Below are 24194 nucleotides of genomic sequence, written 5' to 3'. Positions count from 1 at the left end.
TATTGGGTCTGGTATTTTTCTCCCAACAAATGCCATATTATTTTGGCAGGAAATTAAATTTGGATGTTAGATTGAAGTGGGCTACACCTTGAATGGAGTGATTTGCAATAAAATAAGAACTCAAGTTACTCACTACAGGAAATTGCTCCATTTCCGACGGGTCAGGTCGCCGGAAAAAATACATAATTTAGCTGCTATTAGTTATTACCCGCTATTTCTAGTCACCACCAAATAGTCGCTATTAAAGAGCCAAGTAAAAGTTTTTCCGCCTACTTTGAGAGTTGCCAGAAATACCAATTATTTTGGACAACAACAATAGCCGCAAATGAATAAAATTTTATCGCAATAATTTTTGCCAATATCCATCATCCATTGCCAAAAATAATTTCCGGCTATATTTTTTAGTCAGAAATATTTATTTGCGGCTACATTTTCAAAGCCGAAAATAGGTACTGGCTAGTTGTAAGTCACCAATTTCTTTTCCGGCTATATATTTATAGTCGCAAATATGTATTTGCTGCTACATTTGTAGCCAGAAATAGTGCTAGCTTGATTGGCTTTGCCAATTTTATTTTCGGGTTATATATTTGTCGCCGGAAATAAATATTTGCATCTACTTTTTTAGCTGGAAATACTTGCAGGCATTGTTGGCTTCCAAATTTATTCCGGCGGAATATTGTCGTCGGAAATGTTTGAAACCTGACCCTATTTTTTTTTTTTTTTTAATTCATACATTGTTTTTTCTTGAAACTTAAAGGTACTTGCTTGTTAATAAACAAAGCAAGTTAATAAACCAAAAAAATACTATATTTGGAAAAATTCAGTTTTTGCTTGAAACATCATTCATATAATCTCAAAGTACATATTTGAAGCTTAACCACTGCACTGCCATTGTTTTAAGTTTTACATAAAACCATCCAACATAAATTTACAAGTGAAAGTTTTTCTATATGGGTTTAGCTAGCTTTTCCATCAATCTTTGACAACTTCTAAAATATTTTTGCTCTATTTCTTGATATCTTGGTTTAATCTTGTGAGAAACAAGAACAAAAAATAGGTCATGAGGCTTTAGAGATGTCATCAAACACAAGCTAGCTCGCATGCACAACCAACCAGATAGAATGCAAAATGCAATAAATCTTGAGGCCAGATATCGTCAGTAAGAATTACATCATATGCAGTCCTGGAAAACAGAGAAAAATACAAAACTACTTGTAGCCGAAGAAGATCATATGAAGACAATAAGACAATTCAAGAGGTTCACAAAACAATTTCAATTTGATTCTACCAGTTAACATGAAACTAATAACCTATTATAAGTTATCAAGACTCAAAGTGGAGGGATATGAATTAGAAAAAACCGAGAATAAAGGGTGGTAACCCGCTAACTCCATCCTTCTTGGGTAATTCAAACCAAACCCATTGCTCATATAGAGGAGTATTCCACCCAACCCTCCCAATTTTGACCACAATGACTACATATTTAACTTTCCATAAGTCCAAAGAAACATAAAGGGCATCCAGAAAATCAACCTACAAATCATGACTAGCAGGAGGAAGTAAAAATAAGGCTCCCATACCTCATAAGAGGAACCCTTGCCCTCTATTCCCTAGTCTCCAAGGCTAGGGAACCGACATATCACTTTTTTTGTTTGTTTGTTTAATTTTTTTTAAACTTCCAGTATGGTTCCCTGCATTATCATTATTTTAACTTTCCATTAACGTAATATTCCATTGCCCAACCATCTCTCCATCAAATTGTACAATGCTCGGGGAATTTCATCACTATGATGTACCATTGCCTTACAATAAACTACAATTCCATCCCTTGACAACCATTCTCAAACCAACCAATTAAGACAGGCTACAATACGATCATCAAACACTTACTTTAAAAGATCCTTAATTTTCGTTACTTTACTGCATCTCACTAAGATGTCAAGGTGGCAAAACTGAGAATTTGAACTAAAACAATTGTTGTAAAAAATGGAGTTGGGGGACAGAAGAGAGAACTGCCAAGAGAAGAAAAGATGGTGTGAAAATGAAAGATATTATTGCACTGTATATGATTCCTACACGAGAGAGATATTTATATACAACACTTGAGCTTAAATCCTTTGTTTACAAACTAACCATTTATAACTAATTTGTAACTAATAGCTAACAGTAGTTACAATTCTAATACTCCCCCCTCAAGCTGGAACAGCTTGAAGTACACAAAACTATTGCAAACAAGAAACAAATCTATCACAAGTAGATAAAATTGTACATGGTAAAATCTCTATACTCAAGCAAGTTCTATGCAAAAAAATCCACTTGGATGATGGCCGCCCTTGATTTCTTTTTGTGAACACCCCATCTGACAAAAGCTTCCATTGTTGTTTTTTTTTTTTAACAATGTAGCAACAAATTTCTCACTACAGGAAATTCTCCATATAACGCTATCGACTAGTAAAACATAATTGCACCCTGTATCATTTTGTTCCCATGGAGGTTGACATAGAACCAATCATAAAGCACAATACAGCTAACAGCTTTGAAGGAGTTTTACCTAAGGTGTGGTCAAATTAAAATCTAGTTATCAACAATGACAACCAAATTCGGGCGACAAAACGACATGAGCCATTGCGAAACTACAAAACAGGAGATACTCGAAGCAAATCTCCCTATATTCTTGAGATTCATTTTGTTTTTGTGAAAGTGTCTTCCTTGACAACATTAGTGTGTTTTTAGTTCCAGTCAAAGGATGCACTTATGACCTAAGAACTCCAGAAAAAAATTTGCTACATAAATGGGAAATAGAGATGAACACATCATTTGTTTTTGGCATACACCAGTGCTTATACTGGTCCTGGTATTCCAAATAACTGCATCTGATTTCTCAATTATTATATAAGCAAAAAATTGACAAACTATCCAGGGAGCCAAGTACTTCTTTTGGGAAATGCCTATGGATAAGAGTCTCAATGATATTTAAGCCACCTGCAAACATGACTAAAGACAACAATACTCAAAGCAAAAAATTCAACATCGTGGAAACTAGTGATTATGACACATTTTGGTGTCTTATCTGACATGATTTACAAAAGATCTGCTCATTATTGCGAGTTTTTTATGCTACCATACAATGTTTGAATTTTTGAATCGTGTTTAACATTAGACTAATACTTCAACACATTAAACATCGCAGACATAACAATATATACTATAAGCACATCCAGGAGGATCTTTTTCCTTGATAGGTAATCAAGAAGTTTTATTCATAAGAAGAGAAGACATAGCCCAAGTACACATCCAGGAGGAGTTTACCACTGACGAATGCGCTTGGAAACTTGAAACCACTGATGCATCCACCAGATCCCAGAAATAAATGAAGCCATCCTCAGATCCACCAGTTATATGGGCATCAGTGTTGGTAAGGTAGCAATCCAGTTTGTAGGACTGATATGAGAATGAAAAATATAGACTTGCAAAGCTTGTTACAGATTTCAAACATAGGTAGAAGATGCTTTAACATGTGTGAGAATTAAATAGACTGTCTCTTGTTGGTGCACATAAAAAATAAGCAAATTATATATAACTTGTATGTAACCATCACTACAACATATTTGACCTTTTGCTGCCACTTTATTTCCAGCAACTTATAAATTGCCGTAAATGCTTAGTTTTACCCACAAAATTAATGCTTGGAAAAAAAAAATAGATGCAATGGTGACTAAAACCCATTTTTTCAACAAGAGCATGTTGCCAAAATATTATTTTGACCAAAAAAGTCAATTTTGACACTTTTTCAATATTTTACAACCACAATCATTCGTCACTAATTTTAATCGTGTTAAATTTAATTATTTACCGCGATTTAAATCACTACACAAAAGGCCAATTTCCTTTAATTTTTCTCCCTCTCCCCAATAGTCTCCCCGTAACCTATTCCCTTTCTTGCGCAAACACACCAAGCCCCCTGCCCGTGACCCTGCCTTGTCTTCCCCCCTCCCCGTCTCTCGCACCGACCATTGCCAGCCACCATAGAGCCGCCATGAGCAATAGCCACCTCGAGCACACGCACGAGGGTGTCACCATCGAACGCTGCCCATAACCTCTCTATCTCCCTCTCGCCCCCCCTCTCTCTCTCTCTCTCATCCTTATTCATTGCAGTTGTTGTGCCGCCAATCCAGTTGCCCAATTCGGTCTTCCCTATCGTGCACCATCGCAGATGTAGGAACCGACGTAAGTCGCCCTTTATTCTCACTATTGATTTCACTGTATTCACTGCAACGAAATTTGGGTTAGAAAGCCCGAGCATTAGTTTCGAATTTATACTGTTGTTTTCGTGGCTTGTACATTAGTACCATTTGGAAAGTTGCTTTGGTTCTGGTTGTGTAAGAAACATTAGAGTTTTGACTTCTTAGTTACATTGATGTGTAATAACCTCTGATTTGGGGTGTTGTGGGCGGAGAAAACTCGGTAGTGTGGCTGTTTGGGTTGCTGTATGGATTGTGTGCGACGTGGGGTGTTGCTGGTTGTGGCATTGTTGGTGAAGAAGACTTGACTGCGTGGCCTAATTCTCTCATATTAATAACATTTTATGATTACGTATCTTGGCATGGCCTAATTGCTTTATGTATATGTAACTGGTTAACTTATACTGTCATATTTGGTATAGTGTCTAGACCTTTAGCTTTAGTATGACCTCAAAAGTGATAGTTAGATGGCAGTTTTGTAGTTACTTATCACTTAAAAGGCTGGGTTGTTATGGTTACCCCGAACAATTTTTTTATATGTTTCAGTTCTAATTGTATCTTGAATATTGGGTTTTGTGTTACATAGAAATATTGAAGCTTTACTCACTAAATATGCTGGCTAAACATTTTGTTTGGGTTTGAGTTAATTTTGATTATGAGTTATATTCATTTTGGTGGTTCAAATATCTACCATGCTACCACTTGGATCTGTACCTCGTTTTTAGGGTAGATGGAAGGTTCAAATGTGGGATTTACTTTTGGATAAATATGGTAATTTTTGGGTCTTCCTCATTCTCATATGGGGTGTCACATTTTGGGTTAATTATAAAAGGTAGAAATAATTTCTGGATTTTGTATTGCTAGTTTTTTATAATTTATATGTTTAAATTATTAATATACGTTTAAAATTTATAATTTTATCAATAAGATCCTATCTTGTATTTTCGTTGTATCTAACTTTTATTTTATTTTATTTTATTTTAGCTTTGAGTAGGGTTTGAGGCTTTGAGCCTCCTTTCTAGGGCTTTTCTTTCTTCACTTTAAAGCCCTAAAAAACCCAAGCCTATTAACTTTTCTCAATCGCAAAACCAACATCTCATGGCTTCTCAGCGGCCTAGTGTTTCTCCTTAGCCACTCTCAGCGTTGGGACGTAGTTCTGATAGGCTTAGCCTTCCGACGCTTCAATCCAAGATGAAGTCCGACCTAGAAGGGTACGAGTTAGAGTTGGTCCTCGTCTACAACCAATTCAAATCCTACTTGGAGCTCTTCCAGCAACAAGCTGCGCTTAGCTTCACCTCCATCACCAGCATCACCACCGACCCCACCGTAGCCAAAGACCTCGGCGATAGGGCCATGCTCTTCGCCCATGTCACACCTTTTTATCCTCATCACCTTGCCGACTTCCCCAAGCAACTCTCCCATTTCCTAGCCTCCTCCGCGTGTTCGCTGCCCTCGAGTTTGAGATGTCATATCGTTCAATTGCTCATTCTCCTTGCTAATAGGAAGGTAATATCGCTAAATCTCACAAAGAAAAAATAAAAATTGATGTGATTTTTATTTTATACGGAGCTTTTTCATATTGAAGTTGGCATATTTCGTTGTTTTACTTTAGATGGTTGATATTGGGGACACCCTAGCTTTGTTCATGGAGCTACATATTATGGGCAATAGGGCTTTAAGAAAATTGGCGTTCTCTCATGTTGTTCATAGCATCAGGCGAATGAATTAGAAGCATAAGAACGAGGTTAAGAATCGTTCGCTTCAAAATATCTTGTTTTCACTGCTTCAGGTTTGTATTAGTAATTTTTTTGCCTAATCAATGAGCAAAGCTTCGTCGGAGTGATAATTGATTTTTATATTTTGTAAATATTTTGATAGCAAGAGGATGAAGCAAAAGCCAAGAGATCGCTTATCACCCTATGTGAGCTTCACCGAAGAAGAGTTTGGTTCGATGATAGAACTGCAGATGCAATTTGTACTGCATGTTTTCATTCTTCATTAAGGTATATGAGTATTGTTTTTTTGTTGGTAATCATGGGTAATTTATAATCTTTGAACATTTGAAAATCACAACCTGCATTTGAATTACTTAGGATCATGATTGCTGCTCTATCATTTCTCCTTGATTATGAGAAGATTCAAGATGACGATGATAGTGATGCTTCGAGCAGTGAAGATGACTTGAGTCCTCAAGTCACTCGAGCTGTCCTTTGTAAAGAGGCTGTTTATAAGGTTGGTTGTAGATTTCACTAGGTTGTTCACACAACAATTCAGATTACCCCAATATATTTTAGGAGTACTATGGGATGGAATTTACAATTCTACTCCCGCCCAAGAAAATTACCTCCCACTGCAGGGACAGCTGTTGGGTAATGAAGTAGATATTTTTTTTTTTATTGCGTTTAAGGCAGTAGATATTTTGAGAAGTCACTTGTAAAAATTTAAAAATTCTTGTAAGAATACAACACTTCATGGGTATCTTGTATTGACTATAGGCACACCATAAAGGAACAGTTTCGAGCAAGAAGAAAAAGCAAGCGAAAATACAGCGTGCAATTCGTAGCATGAAAAGACAGCAATGCTTATCATCAGAAAAAACGACCTCATTTTATTATTATTCACCTCTTAGCCATCTTAGGGATGCACAGGTTCTTATGTTTTTTCATTATCTTTTGTCCAATTACTTCTAATATTTTCCATGTGGATAGAACAAGATTTTACATTTCTATTCACTTGCAGGGATTTGCTGAGAAGTTATTCTCTCGTCTTCAAACATGCAATGAACGTTTTGAGGTGAGAAAAGTTATCTGCATTTTTTCCCGAATGACAACCTCGGACGTTTTTTTTATAAGATGTTTTTATAACCAGGTAACATATGTCAATGTGTTGCAGTTCTTCTCTTGCTGTATTAGGTTTTCTCTCTTTATGAGTCGGGCTAACTAAGATTGTCAATGGGTACTTCTAATGTTCTTTGGAACCCTTAGGGGTTGGCTCAAGTGGTTGAGGCCTTGGTATTGGTGGTATGCTCTCTCCAGGTCTAAGGTTGCTCCTTTGGGTGCAAATAATTTTTAGGACAGTGTAAATTAAGACTTGCTTTACACAAAGAGGGAGGATTAGAAGCTTAGTGTAACACCCCCTTCCCATAGAGTTAAGAATGCTACTAAATTATGAAACATAACATGAAGATGTTTAGTTAACTCGCAAAACTTGGTCTATACCTGGCTCGCTTCCTCAAAACATCCACGTCACCACCTGGGACATTCGAAGTTGAATATGCATATGCATGGCACAGCATTAATTGTGACATAGCAATATTTGTATGCATGGCTATCATATCATGACATCCTTGGCATGAATCTTGCATGGAGCGTAATATCCACAAACAATACCATTGTAATCCAACAAGGATTCATAAAGATACATAGATGGCCTTACATAGATACAAGTGAAAAAAATTTTTCCAATACAAAGAACATGGAGTGGTTTTTGGGTGTTTCATTTTTACCTTGAATTTGCATCAGCCATTAAGGAACTTTTCCAATGATTTTGAATGATAAAAATCCAGGACAGGGAGCTGTGAAGTGGGTGACACACTGATGGCAGCAGTTAACAATCTTTTTTGGGTTCCCTTTGGTGCTGTAAATGCATGGACAGCAGCACTCAATGAGAGCTATAATCATATAGGTGGAGTTGCATCAAAGGGAGTCTGTAAATTTTTAAGGATGCTCAGTTAGATTTGTTGTAAGATCGGGTAAAGCAAAGAGAATGGTAATCATGTAGTTTTAAACCTGGAAAGCCAAAACAAGGGAAAAATAGTATTTGTACTTGCCACATAATAGGGAATCTGGAAGGACTTTTTCTTACAATTTTCTTACCTGGGTTTTGGGAAACCTGTTTCTATGGATAATGGTGAAGGAAACTTGAAAGAACAAGGCTGCAAAGGGGTGGCAAAGAAGAAACTTTGGATTGAACCTTTACTAGAGTGGCTGTTACTTCCATAGATTTTTCTCCAATAATTTTTCTTTTTGATAAGATGTTTACTTCCAATAATTTAGCAATAAAACTCGAGGAGAAGGCTTGTAGAGTGGCAGCAGTGGGCCTCCTATGACTTTAAACCAGAAATTGAGTTAAAGAAACTGAGGGTGGTGGCACAAGTTGTGCTACCAGTCAGCTTCTTTAGACCTAACCTGAATTTAATTTTTTTGCAAAGAGAGAGGAAGAGGAGAGTGGTGGCACAAACAAGAAAATTAGGGTTTTGTTGCTGAGTTTGGAGATGGTCTTGTGGACAGAAACAGGGGAAGTGTTAGATTTTGGAAAGGAAGAGGTTTATAAAGGGAGACAGACAATTTATTGGGTCAACATTTCAGGAAAATATGCAAGCTTAATATGCTTTGTCTTTATTTCAAAATGATGGAAGGATTAATTTACCGTGTTTGGAATGTACTAAGAAGTAAATCAAAGAGAAGTGAGAGATTAAATTTAGGAATACTTACCATGTGGATATTAAGTAAGAAAGAAGTGGATGGAAGTGGCAGGGGATAAAATTCTTATTGGTTCCACTTTCTACTTCTCCCCAAAAGTTGTGAGAAGTGTAGTGGAATCATTAAGTGTATGCGAGGGTACCACAGATTCTTCTACATTCCCCTTACAAACTGATGTGGTAGTGCATGCGGCACTTGCCTTATCATCTACCAAAATGACATGGGCAATCCATGTGCCATGTAAGCCCTGAATTTTGTTTTAAAAAAGGACACAGTGATCAGAAGGAAAAGAAAAAAAAAAAAAGGAAATAGTGTGGGGAGAGTGAGGTGGAGTCGCATTTGTGCTTGCGGGTGATATTGGTGTGAGAATTATTTGTCTTAGGAGTCTATTGGCGATGTCTCCTAGGCTGACGAGGTGCGCCAGGGCTCCATTGGCTTTGCCGCCGACCAAGGAAACAACCTCTTCTTTGGCTCTCTTGGCATATCAAGAGAACCTTTTCTTAAAATATTACACAACTCCCATCTTGTATTTCCCTTTAATCTCCTTCTCTTTCTTACTCAAAGAGAAGTGAGAGGACAGGTTTAAAGGTGCAGAGGGTGAAGTGGATCTCTTGCTCTCGAGATGAAGTTTATGAAACTTGGATCAAAGCCAGATTCCTTTCAGGCTGAAGGAAACAATGTCAGGTGAGATCTTTTGGAATTAAAGAAACAAAAAAATATGAGAGATATAAGAAGTCACGGTAGGCCCCTCACCAAATAAGTAAGGAGCAAGCACTCCAAAAGCCTTTTGATGATGATTACCAAAAATGTTCTTGATGAACTACATGACACATAAAAAACTTAATTAAGACCAAGATCAAAGATTTAAGCAAATATAAGAAGCTTCAGCTTGCTGAAAATACTTGACGCATAATTGCAGAAATATGAAGATATCTTCATTTCTTAAGCAACTATAGCTGCTCTCTCCTTTGTTTCCCTGCTTCTTTCCAAGATCTAGAAGGAGCTGCATATGTAATTCAACATGCATAAATTATAACCATAGTAGGAATTGCTTGTATGCTTGATATGGATTATTTTTTGTTGAATCTGAAGTTATACAAAGAGCCAAGAGCAGAAATTTTCATTCTTTTGGTCAATTAGCTTGCTTTATTTTTTGGCATCATCCAAGAATATCTTCCAAATAATAAAGTATTTTTGTATGCCATTTATTGAGTAGTCCAACTCCAAATGTCCCATTAACATTCTGCCAAAAAACAGATGCAGGTTCTATGACTTTTTGTTTTTGTTTTCTGTTTTTCTTATGGTTTTGAGTACTTAATAATTATTTATTGGCTGGGGATGAGCATGCATGGCTGTTATGGGGTCGACCCATCTCTGCTGTAAGAAATATATATATAAATTTTGTGCTTCAAATCAAGTAGAAAGTATTTGGCTTTTCAGAGATAGATCAATAGGCCACCAACATTATCTTTCACTCCCAAACAAAGCTCTTTGCCTCATGTATTTTTGCATTACTCGGTTGATCGCCAAGGCATATAAAACAAATAAAAGACAAAACTAAGCCCCACTAAGATCAAAATAAGGTGTTGGATACCTGCAGCTTGCTTTAACGCCTCTAAGATTAGAAAGGAGCCAAGTATGAGCAACTCATCAGTGTGCACCTGTATGGATGTGGCGTCAGTTTCAAAGTTTGTGTCTCCTTTAACAGCCAGCCTTGTATGGGTTGACAATGGCAGTACTTGCTACCATCTTGGTGCAGAAAACCTTGAGTAAGGTATGCAATTTCCACACTCATCCTTGCTTAATATTGCTGATTAAGTCCTAATTTACTGTTTTTTGTTTTACTCCATTTAACACTATCATATGCTCATTTATGGTGAATTTGGAAATCCTAAACTTCAAACTGTCCATGCTTTAGATTAAATAAATAGTTTGCATGATTGGAAAAAAAAATGCAATTGGTGGCTGAGAGTACAGTGACTTGAATGATGGGATAGGGTAGTTAGTAAGTGTCAAGATTGACATGATATTGGACATTTATCAGCCCTGCTATTTAGAAAGCAACTCATAGGTAAAAATGTTGGATTTCCATGACAATAACTCATGATATATGTGCTCAAAGGTATGTATTTCTGACAGTTGGATATCCATTCAAACTATCCCTGCTTTAGATTAACTAAATAATTTGCATGGTTGGATAAAAATACATACAATTGGTGGCTGAGAATAGAGTCAATTGCATGATGGGATAGGGTACATAGTAAGTGTCCAACATTGTCATAATATTGGTAATTTATCAGCTCTGCTATTTTGGAAGCAACTCAACTCTAAAAAAATGGATATTCATGACTTTAACTCAAAATATATGTGCAGGGAGTATGAAGCATGGCAGCAAGAGGAGATTTCAAGGAACTGTCCTGATGAAGACACAATGAGGCCAACCTTGGAATGATGTGGACAATGAGATGTGTTTTTTTTTACCCAAGATCCCCACAGATATCTTTGACCAGGGAAGAGACTAGAAACCATGCTATATATATTGATCTGTAATAGTTCTGTTTTAGGACATAGAAATGGGACTCGTGTGAATATGTTGTTTATGTATATTGGCTGGGCATGTCAGATTGAACAGGATGCCAATTATGGGAAGCATGTAATTAATGAGACTAGAATTGATGATTAAGTCATATGTGTTGATATGATCATAAACAAGATTTTGTGGTTTATGTTGGCTGGATATTGACCAACTGAACAGGGTGCATTTGGATGGAAAATATGTTTAATGGAGAACTAAGTGATATATAAAACAGATGTGTTCATTTGGATGTGCCTTGTTTGTGAGTCCTTAGTTGGGTAATCAAATATTTGTGTCCACTTGATTTCTCCAAGTTATTTGGAAATGTGCTAAGGGGGAAGATGTCAAGTTGATCTATAGTAACAATGTTGACAATTTTGTTTTATACTTTTCATCTCAAAAACTGATGGCATGATCAAATCAAAGCCATCTGTCTGCGGGAACATGCATAGGTCGCAAATTACTAATTATGTATTGAGCGTTAATTTATGGAGAAAAATCTGGTTGAGGTCACTGTTGTATAGTCATTACATATTTATCATTATTGTGTAGTAGTGGCAAAATGGTAGGGTAGTAAAGTAGCAAGAAATCATCTTTTGCTATGCCAGGTAATTGTGACAGATATGAACATGGGGTTGTTTTGTGGAAATAGAGATTTTCTGACAAGAATGCATCATCAGGACCCTTCAATCTCTGCCAATAAAATGTAGGTCATTGTATTCGGAATTAGATGTAAAACAAATTTGCTGAGATTGAGCTATAGCAGAGAAAACAATGGCCAATAATAGTTATTTTTTGGCATAGCTGAATCATCAATGAATTCCTAAAGTGGGAAAACTAATTAGTCGGCAATAAGGCAGATTGGAGGATTCACAATTGTCAGTAAAAGTATTTTCCAAAAGACATAGTTGCCAATAATAACCTTTTACATAGATGTGTGGTAGTAGCTGTAAAGGCAAAAATTGGCTAGGATTAGATGACTAAATGATAAGGTTTATCTTATCATTATTTGATTAAATTTAGATGAATGATAAGGTTCATCTTATCATTTTTTGATTAAATTTGGATGAATGTAAAATAAGTATTGATTTGTATCTAAACAATATTGAGTCTATCTAGAAGTCTTAGGTGTTGTTTAGCTAAGTCTTTGAGGTTAAAATCGAGTTCTGGAAGATTGGTATTTATCAAGAAGAAAGTTGAACAGAGTTTACGTCAAAAACAGAAGATATTATCGCGAAATGTTAGCAGTCCGTCGGAACACATTTTCGTGTCTGTTGCTAACCGTCAGCAGAGTCCTACTACGACTAGAACTCTTTTGAACAGAGTTTAGTCAATAACAGAAGATATTATCGCGAAATGTTAGCAGTCCGTCGGAACACGTTTTCGCGTCTGTTGCTAACCATCAGTAGAGTCCTACTGCGATTAGAACTCTTTCCAGACTTTCTATTTAAAGGGATTCGGTTTTGTATCTTTTCAAGGACTTCAAGCCATGAATTTTACAGAGGAGATTCTGAGTGTTTATGAGAGAAAATTCACTTGAGAATTTTCATGGGATTTTTCATATCTTCTTGAGTGTGATCGTGCTTTGAGTGTGAAGGAACATCGATTGGATTTCAGCCTCTGGAGTTCCAGAAGGGAAGTCAACATTTGAAGATCGCCAGAGGTTCTGGCTGCTACTGCGGTAGAAGACAAACGGGTCGTTTGTCTAGGCAAGTAAGAGAGTCGAATTGCAAAGGTTTTGTAATTGATTATTGCTTGTATTTGATTCGTTTCATAATCTTGATAATTGAGATATAACCTATTTGTTCAAGGAAATTGGTAGACAATTTCGTGGTTTTACAGGGGTACGTTAGGAATTTCAATTGGCATCAGAGCGTGGTTCACTCATTCGAGTGTGATCCGTGCCCTTGTAGATCATGTCGACTTCACTATACGTTCCACCATACTTCGATGGGGAAAACTATGCTTATTGGAAAGTTCGTATGAGAGCTTTTCTCAAGTCTTTGGATGAACGTGTATGGCATTTGGTTGAACGAGGATGGACTAAACCCGAGACATCTATAGATGCTTGGACAAAAGATGAAATCAACAATTGCAATTTGAATAGCAAAGGACTTAACGCTATTTTCATGGCGGTATCCTCCGAAAAATTTAAAAGAATCTCCATGTGTGAGATTGCTAAAGAAGCTTGGGATATTTTGGAGGTTACACATGAAGGCACAAGAATAGTAAAAAATTCAAAATTGCAAATGCTAACCTCAAAATTTGAAGAGATTAAAATGTTGGAAGACAAAAATTTTAATGATTTTTATGCTAAACTGAATGATGTTGTGAATTCCAGGTTTAATCTCGGTGAGAAGTTGGAGGATTCAAAGATCGTGAGGAAGATTCTAAGGTCTTTACCTGAAAGATTTCGACCCAAAGTTACCGCTATTGAAGAAAGTAAAGATCTTGATGCAATAAGGGTAGAAGAATTGGTAGGTTCTTTACAAACGTATGAATCTTCGCTTCCTCAAGCAAGAAAAGGTAAGTCTATTGCCTTAAAAACTATAGAAGAAAATCAAGATGATTTTTCTGATGAAGAAAATCTTAACAATGAGGATATAGATCTTATAGTAAGAAAGTTCAGAAAATACATGTTTAATAAAAAGTATAGTGGAAAGAAAAAAAGAGGTAGAGAATTTTCTGCAAAGAAAAATTATTTTGAAAAATGGAATAAAGAAAAATCTGATAAAGTAAAGTGTCATGAATGTTCTGGTTATGGTCATATAAGAATTGAATGTCCAAATTTCAAGAAAAGTAAAGGAAAAACATTGAATGTCACACTTAGTGATAGTTCAGAATCTGAAACTTCAAGTTCATCATCTGATTATGACAATACTTTTGTGGCTTTTTCTACTGTTGTTAATGATTTTTCTGATATTGAGCTAACAAAATTTGAAAGTGATGATGACAATAGTGATTCGGAGGTTGCTCTAGTTGTGGATGATCATGAGTTGAGTTTACAAGAAGCTTACAATGATGTGTGTGAAGAAGTGATCAAATTAAAGAAACTCAACAAGAAGCTGTACAAGAAATTCACTAATATGGAGAGTGAGAAAAATAAGTTGTCTGAGGCATTCAAAATTTCTGATATTGAAATAGCAAGATTAAGGGATCAAAAAATTGCATTAGAAAAAGAGTTGGAAAAGGTTCAAGAAAAAACAGCAACACAAAAATTAGAAGAGATGTTGAGTATTCAAAAATCTAGTTGTGATCGCACCGGTTTGGGGTATATGACTTCCCAAGGTATGGAACTTAAAGACTCATCATCCGCTGTCACTTCATCAAAAGATATCATTTTTGTTAAAGGAAGTCAAGATGAGGAAACTCCAAAGAAGGCCGTGTCTACAACTCATGTTCCAAGAGCCTCACATGATAGATCAATGACAAAGAAGCCCAACCAAGGTAAGTGCAAAGGTAAGTTTATTCCTATTTGTCATTATTGTGGTGTTGTTGGTCATATAAGACTAAATTGCTTTAACTTGAATAAAGTGAAGAAAAATGGATGTGAAAGAAATTCAAAAAGGAAAGGAAATAGTCTAGAGAATCAAGTTTGTGATATGAGTCAACAAATCAATTTTTTAAGTCTCAAAATTAGTGAAATAGCAGATTTTTGCTTTCAAAATAAAGAAAAGATCATACAAAGTGATGTTGATAAAAAGAATAGGCCAAAATTTAAAGCAAAGTGGGTGATCAAAGAGGATGCCATGTCACATTAATGGATAGGACTACTTGCATGTTCTTGCATCCTTTATATTATTGCATTAGCCTAGGACATGCATTTTATTTTTCTGTTTTATTTTATGTTTCTGTTTTTCAGTTTTAAATAAGAAAAATATATTATAAAAAAATTCTAGTTTGGTTCAAAACTTTTCTTTAAGGAAAGTGCATACTTGATATGTCAAAGTTTGAGCAATTGTATTCTCACATAATAAATTCCTGAACCTATGCATCTTGCTATTTTGTGCGATTCACTTTGTGCATACTAACCCTATAAATTATCTTGGCAAAGTTCATTTATAATGCACTGTGAGGAACCTATATGTAAGCATCCTATAATTAATATGTTTCTTTTTTAGATGCTCATCAAAGGGGGAGTTCATGCCTTGAATTGACTAATACTAGTTGAACCTAGTACATATGTAAAGAGCTCTCTTCTTGCCAAACACAAAGAGTGATCCTTATAGAAAAAGTCGGTGTTAATTCATTGCGGAAAAAGATAAACACCCTACACGGATCTACTACCTTGAGTTCTTACAGAAAAAAATCGTTGCTCTAATCATTATGGAAAAAGATGAGCAGCCAACATGAACAAAGGGGGTGTACAAACTAGTGTTTGGAGGAGATGCTCATGTATCTAGGCCCTAGCATAAAGTTTGACTTTTAAGGTCAAGTAACAAACTCTTGAGAGCATCTATCAAAAGTAATCTTTCTTTGAACAAATGTCTCAAAGATATATTAAAAAAAAAAGGGGAAGCAAAACGAAAAAAAGGAAAAAAAAAGGGAGTTCATAACATGCTATGATATAAGTATACTCACTCACACACTCACATGAACTTTGACATTGATGACCTTATGAGGAGTGAACATCCATAGTGATTGTTGCAAATAAAAGGGTGTACTTTATTGAATTTGTTTTGTGAGTTACACTATGTTTGAACTAAGATACATTTAAGCATGTTACATGCCCTTTCGTTGTTTTTTTATAAAAAAAAAAAAATTATAAAAAAATTCAACGGTTTTTTTTGTTATATCTACTCTATGCATGTATTGAAGACGGTTTTTGAGTGGGTCTTTAGCCTTTGTCATTCGGTTTTCATGGACTGCCCACCAAGTTTTTTTTTTTTGTCTCAACTAAGTTGTCTCAATCATTTGCTCATTGTTTAAACATACATTCTTGCTCATACATCATGTACATTTAATCCATGAAAAATTGAGACACATGTGAGTTGTTCATCATTTCTTAGTATCTTCATCTTGACTCACATAAGTGATATTTATTCTATTTTGTGTCTTGTCAGATTAGTGACAAAAAGGGGGAGAAAAAAAAATTGGAATATCTTGATATTATGAAGTTTAGGGGGAGTTTGAGTAAGTGGGAGTTTAATGAATTTGCTGAAAATAAAAAGGGGAGCAGCAGAATATTGAGGGGGAGAACTAAGTATTGAACATGGTTGTTGATGATGACTAGAACACTTTCTTTTTGTCGGTTTACATTACATCTAACCTTTGATTATTATTGGGACTAGTTTCAAGGAATGTTCTATGTCATTTCTTATCATAACTGTATTAAGATATTTTTCACGAGATCTTGGTCTGCTGGTTTTTTTGTCTTAGGTACACACTACATTCATCAAGTTGGTTTTGTGACCGATCCACCAAAGGGAAGATTGTATATGCAAGACATTCATCAAGTTGGTTTTGTCACTAATCCGCCAAAGGGGGAGATTGTAAAGGCAAAAATTGGCTAGGATTAGATGACTAAATGATAAGGTTTATCTTATCATTATTTGATTAAATTTGGATGAATGATAAGGTTCATCTTATCATTTTTTAATTAAATTTGGATGAATGTAAAATAAGTATTGATTTGTATCTAAACAATATTGAGTCTATCTAGAAGTCTTAGGTGTTGTTTAGATAAGTCTTTGAGGTTAAAATCGAGTTCTGGAAGATTGGTATTTATCAAGAAGAAAGCTGAACAGAGTTTAAGTCAAAAACAGAAGATATTATCGCGAAATGTTAGCAGTCCGTCGGAAGACATTTTCGTGTCTGTTGCTAACCGTCAGCAGAGTCCTACTACGACTAGAACTCTTTTGAACAGAGTTTAGTCAATAACAGAAGATATTATTGCGAAATGTTAGCAGTCCGTCGGAACACGTTTTCGCGTCTGTTGCTAACCGTCAGCAGAGTCCTACTGCGACTAGAACTCTTTCCAGACTTTCTATTTAAAGGGATTCGATTTTGTATCTTTTCAAGGACTTCAAGCCACGAATTTTACAGAGGAGATTCTGAGTGTTTATGAGAGAAAATTCACTTGAGAATTTTCATGGGATTTTTCATATCTTCTTGAGTGTGATCGTGCTTTGAGTGTGAAGGAACATCGATTGGATTTCAGCCTCTGGAATTCCAGAAGGGAAGTCAACATTTGAAGATCGCCAGAGGTTCTGGCTGCTACTGCGGTAGAAGACAAACGGGTCGTTTGTCTAGGCAAGTAAGAGAGTCGAATTGCAAAGGTTTTGTAATTGATTATTGCTTGTAATTGTTCTTCAAATAATAAGATTGACTTTTCTGGGTTTGGCTGCCCCGTAGGGTTTTACCTTTAAAGAGTTCTTTGAAGGGTTTCCCTTCGTAACCAATCGTTGTGTCTTGCAAGTTTGATTATTTATTTTAAAGTATTTGATTCGTTTCATAATTTTGATAATTGAGATCTAACCTATTTGTTCAAGGAAATTGGTAGACAATTTCGTGGTTTTACAGGGGTACGTTGGAAATTTCAGTAGCAAAAGCTAATTGAAGTCAGTCTCAATTTGTTGAACCTCATTGCAATTAAGTTATTGTGGTGCTTCGAAGTTGCTGTGAACTATTTTTTCTAGTAACATAAGTTTCCAATATAATATATTTCCTACAATATGTATGTGTAGTAAGTATTCAATAGCCACAATTAAATTGATGAAATAGCATGTAAGTGGCAAGGTTGCATTCCGAGAATTGAGTTAATTGATCAAGATTGGGAGGGCAGGTTGCATTATTTTTGACAAGAAAAATGACTTGTGGCAGCGGCTTCCATTGCCATAATAAGTAGCTATTTTCCACAAATTTTCAGATGGCCGAATATAGTAGTTAAATTGGCAGTTTATTATCCGCAAACATGCGGCAGGACTTTTTTGCCACTAAATGGTCATTTGCTGCAAATTTTGATAATTTTTTTGGCAAAAGATTTCGCGGCAATAGGCCCTTTTTGTTGTAGTGCATAATTGATAAAAGTCATCTTATAAAGATGACCACATTTCTGAATTATATAATTTCAGAAAGACACTACGTAGAAGACACAAGAACAAAGAATCTACAGGCTAACCTTACAAGTATGGCCTTTGTATTCTTGCAAGAGTTCACCAGTAGATCTACCATAAGAAAGCTAGTAAGGGCAGATAACTATAGTACATATCAATAAAAGTAGAAGAATTTACCTGTCCAGAAGACGTAAAGTAGAATCTAAGCAATTGGCTAATATGCAGTTACCATCATTTGACATTGCAATACAGTTGACTGGTTGACCCAAGTTGTCTGATAATTCTCTATATTATAAAGCAGAAAAAGAACGTCATCATTAGAAGAAGTGGATGATCTAAAATAGGACACTTTCCAGCGAGTAATGCGTAACAACTTTAGGAAAGTTAGAGAAAAAAAGAGAGAATTCAATGTAGCACAAAATATAACACAATTTGTTCACAGAAAAAAGGTAAGAAGTACAAATAATCTCTTGAATGTCTAAGATATTTCTATAACATCGACACGTGAATTTTACAAGCTTTCCACTAGAGTACTACATACCTACCAATGCGCATGTCAAATGTTCGAACAGTCCCATCAACACTTCCTCCAATAATTTCAGTTTTTGTTAAATAAACAGACATTACACTGTCTAAAAAATGTGTCAATAATCTGCAAAGAAAACAACATTCTTCAAAAGATAAGCTATTATAAACTGATAAAAGGGTAACCGTAGAGATGTACTTGATTAACAAAAAATAGAGTAAACCTGAATTGGCTCGTTGCTGTGCGATCTACAGTCCCAAGCACGCAATGATCGATCATACCCTACTGACACTATGACAAAAGAATACTCATTGAACTTTACAGCATTGACCTACAAAAGAAAAAAGAAAAGAAAGGATAGATAGTTAAATAAATTCTAAAAAATAATATGATTTGCAAGGACAACAAAAATAGGAAACAAATGAAGACATTTGAACAAAGAAAAAAACATCTTCTAGCATCTTAACATGAGATATTGTTAATATATATGTCAATGCCAGGTCTAGATAACATTGTTGGTTTGACAAGATCCATAACCTCACCTAAGAATTAAGAATTCAATTCATAAGTAGACAATGATAAGAAATGAAATTTCCATCTGTAAAGAAACCATACCTCTCCATCATGGCCACGAAATTTTCGAATTACTCGACCTGTTGATACATCCCAATAAAAGATTTGTCGGTCACCACCACAAGAACAAAGCTTTGAGTTGTCCCTAATATAATAACCCATTATTAGCCAAATGAGGTGAAAGCTAACAGGCCTCAAACTAACTGTTCTGAGTAGGAAAAGAAATGCCATAAAGATACAGCAACCAAGGCTTATGTTTCAAATGATAGTCTTGGTTTTTAGCCCACCCGGTATATTCTTTTCCTAGATTTAACTCAGTTCTCAGTTTGCAATGACTTAACGATCACAAGTGAAATATTTTTTTTTCTTGGATAGGTAAAAAGAGTCACAAGTCAAATATTATCTTACCGATCCCAATTCACCTAAATTTTTTGCCAGAGCTAGTCTTTTCAATTAAAGTTCCAAATAACTATCTGCGTGCAGCATTACAAGTTGGATGACCATCAGATCAAAGATTCTTATGGCACAAAATGAATACAACAAGCCAATTATGATTTTTTTTAGACAGTAGATCAAAATTTGAAAACTTTACCTTACAAGATATTCCTTGTATCAAGGGAGAACTTGAAACTTCTTCTATACCATATTATCACCTTATATTAAGTTGAAAAAATAGAACTAAAACACCCAGGTACTTTTTTTCTCATGAAACAAAAAAGCACAAGCACACAATGAATCTCATAACCGAAGAATGTTTTGATCAAGGAGCATATGATCTTTTACATTTCAAATTATTATTATTATTATTAGTCCATATTATTCCTAGCTGCACATAGAACAGATTCAGTAGAATTAGATGAATTTGCCCATCTGTCCAACTTATGATCTTTTACATATAACTCAATTATATAAAGCTACTCACCCCACCAATGTCGATGAGTACTAAAAACAGGACACCCAAAATAATTCAGCATTTTGACCTACTGCATGGTTAAAAGCCTAGCTACACAGAAACAAGTAGCTATCTATCAGCTATTAACAATGACGAGAGAAGTCTAATTAATTAATCATACTTTTTCTTATTTCTTGTCTCGTATTCAACATATATCCCTGATCAGTTTCTGCTTATACGAAGTTGGAAACAACCGAGATAGATCATAGCTAGCTATTCTTGCAAAATTGTTATACAGGCATTTATATATATATATATATATATATATGTAGCTAGCACGCTTACCTTGGATTAATACAAGTACTTAATTGGTCTAACACATATTTTAGAATATTATTATTAATTAATTACGTGCAGGTAGCTTTTGAAACTTGAAAGATTTAGTACTTGTACGTATAGAACTCTTCAACCTATTTGAACTTTAATTTCTAATTTATATTTAATTGGGGTTTGAAGTAATTAATTAATCGCTTGAAATATGGAATGTTATCCCTTGATCATCAAGCGGCCACTGTGCAAATTTGAGTGAAAGTTAGTCAAATATGTACATATATAGCCAAAACTAGTTTCAAACAAGGATGCATGCAGTACTACTTACGTGTGTCATAATTAAACTAGCTATAGTTAGTTAGTTATATATAGATTTAACAGATTATGATAGAACTAATTATGAAGTTCATTGTGAAGAGGAACTAATTATGATAGAAGAAGCACCTCAAAAAGTGTGATTTTCCAGTATGGATGATGTTAGGATGTTCTCTAAATATTCCCCTCCAAAGTGTCTGATCTAGTGTATTTTCATAAGTTAATATAAAAAATATGCATACAAATTCACTAGTAGTAACTTTTTCATACATTTAAAAAATAAAATAAAATAAAATACACTAAGAACCTTATGATTAAAATTCTTCAAGGCCATCATCTGTTGAGTGGAAGAAAAGAAGATCCCTATTCAAGGATTCTGCAGGAAGTCCTTGCCCAATACTTTAAAAACTCCATAAAGATGTATGGAGATCTCTGGATATTCTAAAAATTGATACTTTTTTTTGTTTACCCCAAGCCCATAGATACTTCATTTGACTTGAATATTATTCAGCACTAGTTTCTTGAGTTTTGCTAATTTAACCTCGGTAGCTAGACCGGAATGCATGGCATATAAAACTCTTTGTCATATATATCCTACCAAAATAGTAATGTGGGATTTGTACCTAAGTGCATATTTTTGGGTAATGCTCATCAGTTACATGGAGACTTGTGATTGATAGATATATGCCATTACCTAGTTCCTGTTGAAGCAAACAATCTGATTCTGTGAGATAGTAGAAACCATGTCGGTGGGCTATAACAATAGGCATCTTACGTCATTTCTGTTTAGAGTACACACATTTTTATTAAAGCTCATATTATAGTTACTGTCAATTAATGCGTTAGTTAATAACTAATTAACCATGAATATGGTTATTCTCAGGTCATTTGACGACTATGAGCGATGTATTTAGCTATGGAGTGGTTCTTTTAGAGCTACTAACAGGTAGACTATCCGTGGACAAGAATCGACCGAGTAGAGAGCAGAATTTGGCAGAAAGGGCAAGGCCTCTTTTGAAGGACCCCCATAAACTAGATAGAATAATGGACCCCAAGCTTGAAGGGCAGTACTCGACAGAAGGGGCTGGGAAGTTTGTGTTATTGGCTTACCAATGCCTGAGCCTGCACCCCAAATCAAGACCCACAATGACCAATGTGGTCAAGACCTTAGAGCCTCTCTTGGACTTGAATGATAACACGATTGGACCATTTGTGTACATTGTACAAAGTGCAGGAGAAAACGAAAGTGGTGCACTGAAGAATGGACGAGAAGGTAAAATTGAATGTGAGATGACAAAAGATAAGCACTGTCAGAAGCACCAAAAAGGACATAGGCATAGACATCGGATCAGGTCATTGAGGTCTCGCGTTATCTATTCTAATACTACTTTGTCTAAAACTCTTGGGACTAGTTTGTACTCTCCCAAACCAGACCAACTGGACAAACGGGCATAGTTTGCAACTTTGTACTGTTTGGGCAAGCATGTTGTACACTTTGAAAAACAAATATATATATATATATATATATATAGATTACAAAAGATGTTTTTATAGTATTGGTAGATTATTGTAGTCTGTCCAGTTTTTTTTTTTTTTTTTTTTTCACATCTTCCTTTGTAACTCAATAGAAAATAATAGTTTCTAGTCGTCGTGTTTGTTCTTCTATATTTGAAGTACCATGCTTCCAGTTTTTGAACTCTACAAGTTATATTATTAGTCTATAATCCTGGACTATTCATGCTACTTTGATTTTAAGTTTTTATTATCATTAATTATATTAATTGATGTCACATATTTTAAATACAACCAGCATACACATGAGGATCCAAGGATTAGAGTATGTGCAGAAATTAAAAATATTTTCACAATTGAATAAGCCAAAAGCCAAAATCAATTGCAGTACCCTTTGCAGAAATATAGCAAACAAACCGATGGATAGCCTCAATGACAAAGTATCTACTTGCAAACTGAAGTGACAACCTTTTATCATCGAATAGAAGAAGCCAAACCCAAAATCATCAGTTGGTGAACCCCTTTGTAGAAACAGAATGAAGTAAACCGAAATAGCAGCAACAATTACAGAGTTTTTGTACATGCATTTACATGTGCATTTGTAGAAATGAAGCACCATAGTCACAGGAAAATCGTGTTTAAGTAGAACCAATACCAACTAAACACTTTTTCCATTTTTTCCCTTTTATAAGCAAACTAGACAATCTATATGGCAAAATTACGAGAGGTACATTGTAAAATCAAAGACAAAAACGTAAAACAACTAAACTCTTTACATCTATTAATCCCAAAATTACAAGCGATACGGCCGAGAGTAAGCAGCATAGAAACGAATGAGTTACAGAGAGAGAGAGAGAGAGAGAGAGAGAGAGAGCAAGAGAGAGTGATGGAGCATAAAAGAAACTCACCGGCGAGAAGACGGTGGCAAGACGACGGCGAGAAGAGGGTGACGAGACGACGGCTGCACTACCAATGAACAAAAACCCTCGTGTAGAATCGGAGAGAGAGAGAGAAAGCAAGAAAGAGAGGGAAAATGGGTCCGAGTGAAAAAATAAGACGCGCGCGGGAGGATTAAGTGAAGAGAATCTATTAAGGCGACTAAAAGTGGCCTTAATAATATAAAAAGTCGCCGTAACAAAATATAATAACAGTGGAAGCTTTGTTATGACGATATTATTTTACAGAATGGGTTATTTGCGGCTATATTTTTTCCGGCGAACCAAAACCGTCGGAAATAATTACTTTTTGCGTCTACTTTTATAATTGACACAAAAATTTTATCAAAATTTAAAAACAGGCCTTTTGCAACCATAATTCTATCGCCGGAAATAAAAATAGTCGTAAATAATCATTTTTAGTGACTATATTATGTTTTTTAAGGCGCAAGTCTTTGAACCCACAGATCATCCATCGTAGTAGCATAATAATCAATTCAGAAGCTGTAAATTAATCAGTCCAATCAATTCTTTAGACGTACGTACGACTCACTTTGTTATAACCTTCCTCAGAGTGCAACCTTTAGCACCAGATTTTACAAAATAATCAGTAAATATTACTTGATAATTAATAACTTCTCTAATCACTCACATCTCCCATGCATGGAATTATAATAATTAATTAATAAAATCATTAATTTTCTTAGTATCGTGTGCTCACAATATGTTTTCTCACCGACCAATAACAAAATGCCATGT

The 24194-nt window shown here is 35.3% G+C and overlaps 2 pseudogenes; one reads left to right on the top strand and one right to left on the bottom strand.

Annotated features, from left to right (window-relative positions):
* Positions 1–3079: 3079 nt before the first annotated feature.
* Positions 3080–23911, bottom strand: LOC122296952 (annotated as a pseudogene).
* On the top strand, positions 5340–11553 carry LOC122297555 (annotated as a pseudogene).
* Positions 23912–24194: the final 283 nt, after the last annotated feature.

Source organism: Carya illinoinensis, chromosome 15 (genome assembly GCF_018687715.1).
Source record: "Carya illinoinensis cultivar Pawnee chromosome 15, C.illinoinensisPawnee_v1, whole genome shotgun sequence".
Classification (NCBI taxonomy): domain Eukaryota; kingdom Viridiplantae; phylum Streptophyta; class Magnoliopsida; order Fagales; family Juglandaceae; genus Carya; species Carya illinoinensis.
This window is presented reverse-complemented; position numbering and strand designations above follow the sequence as displayed.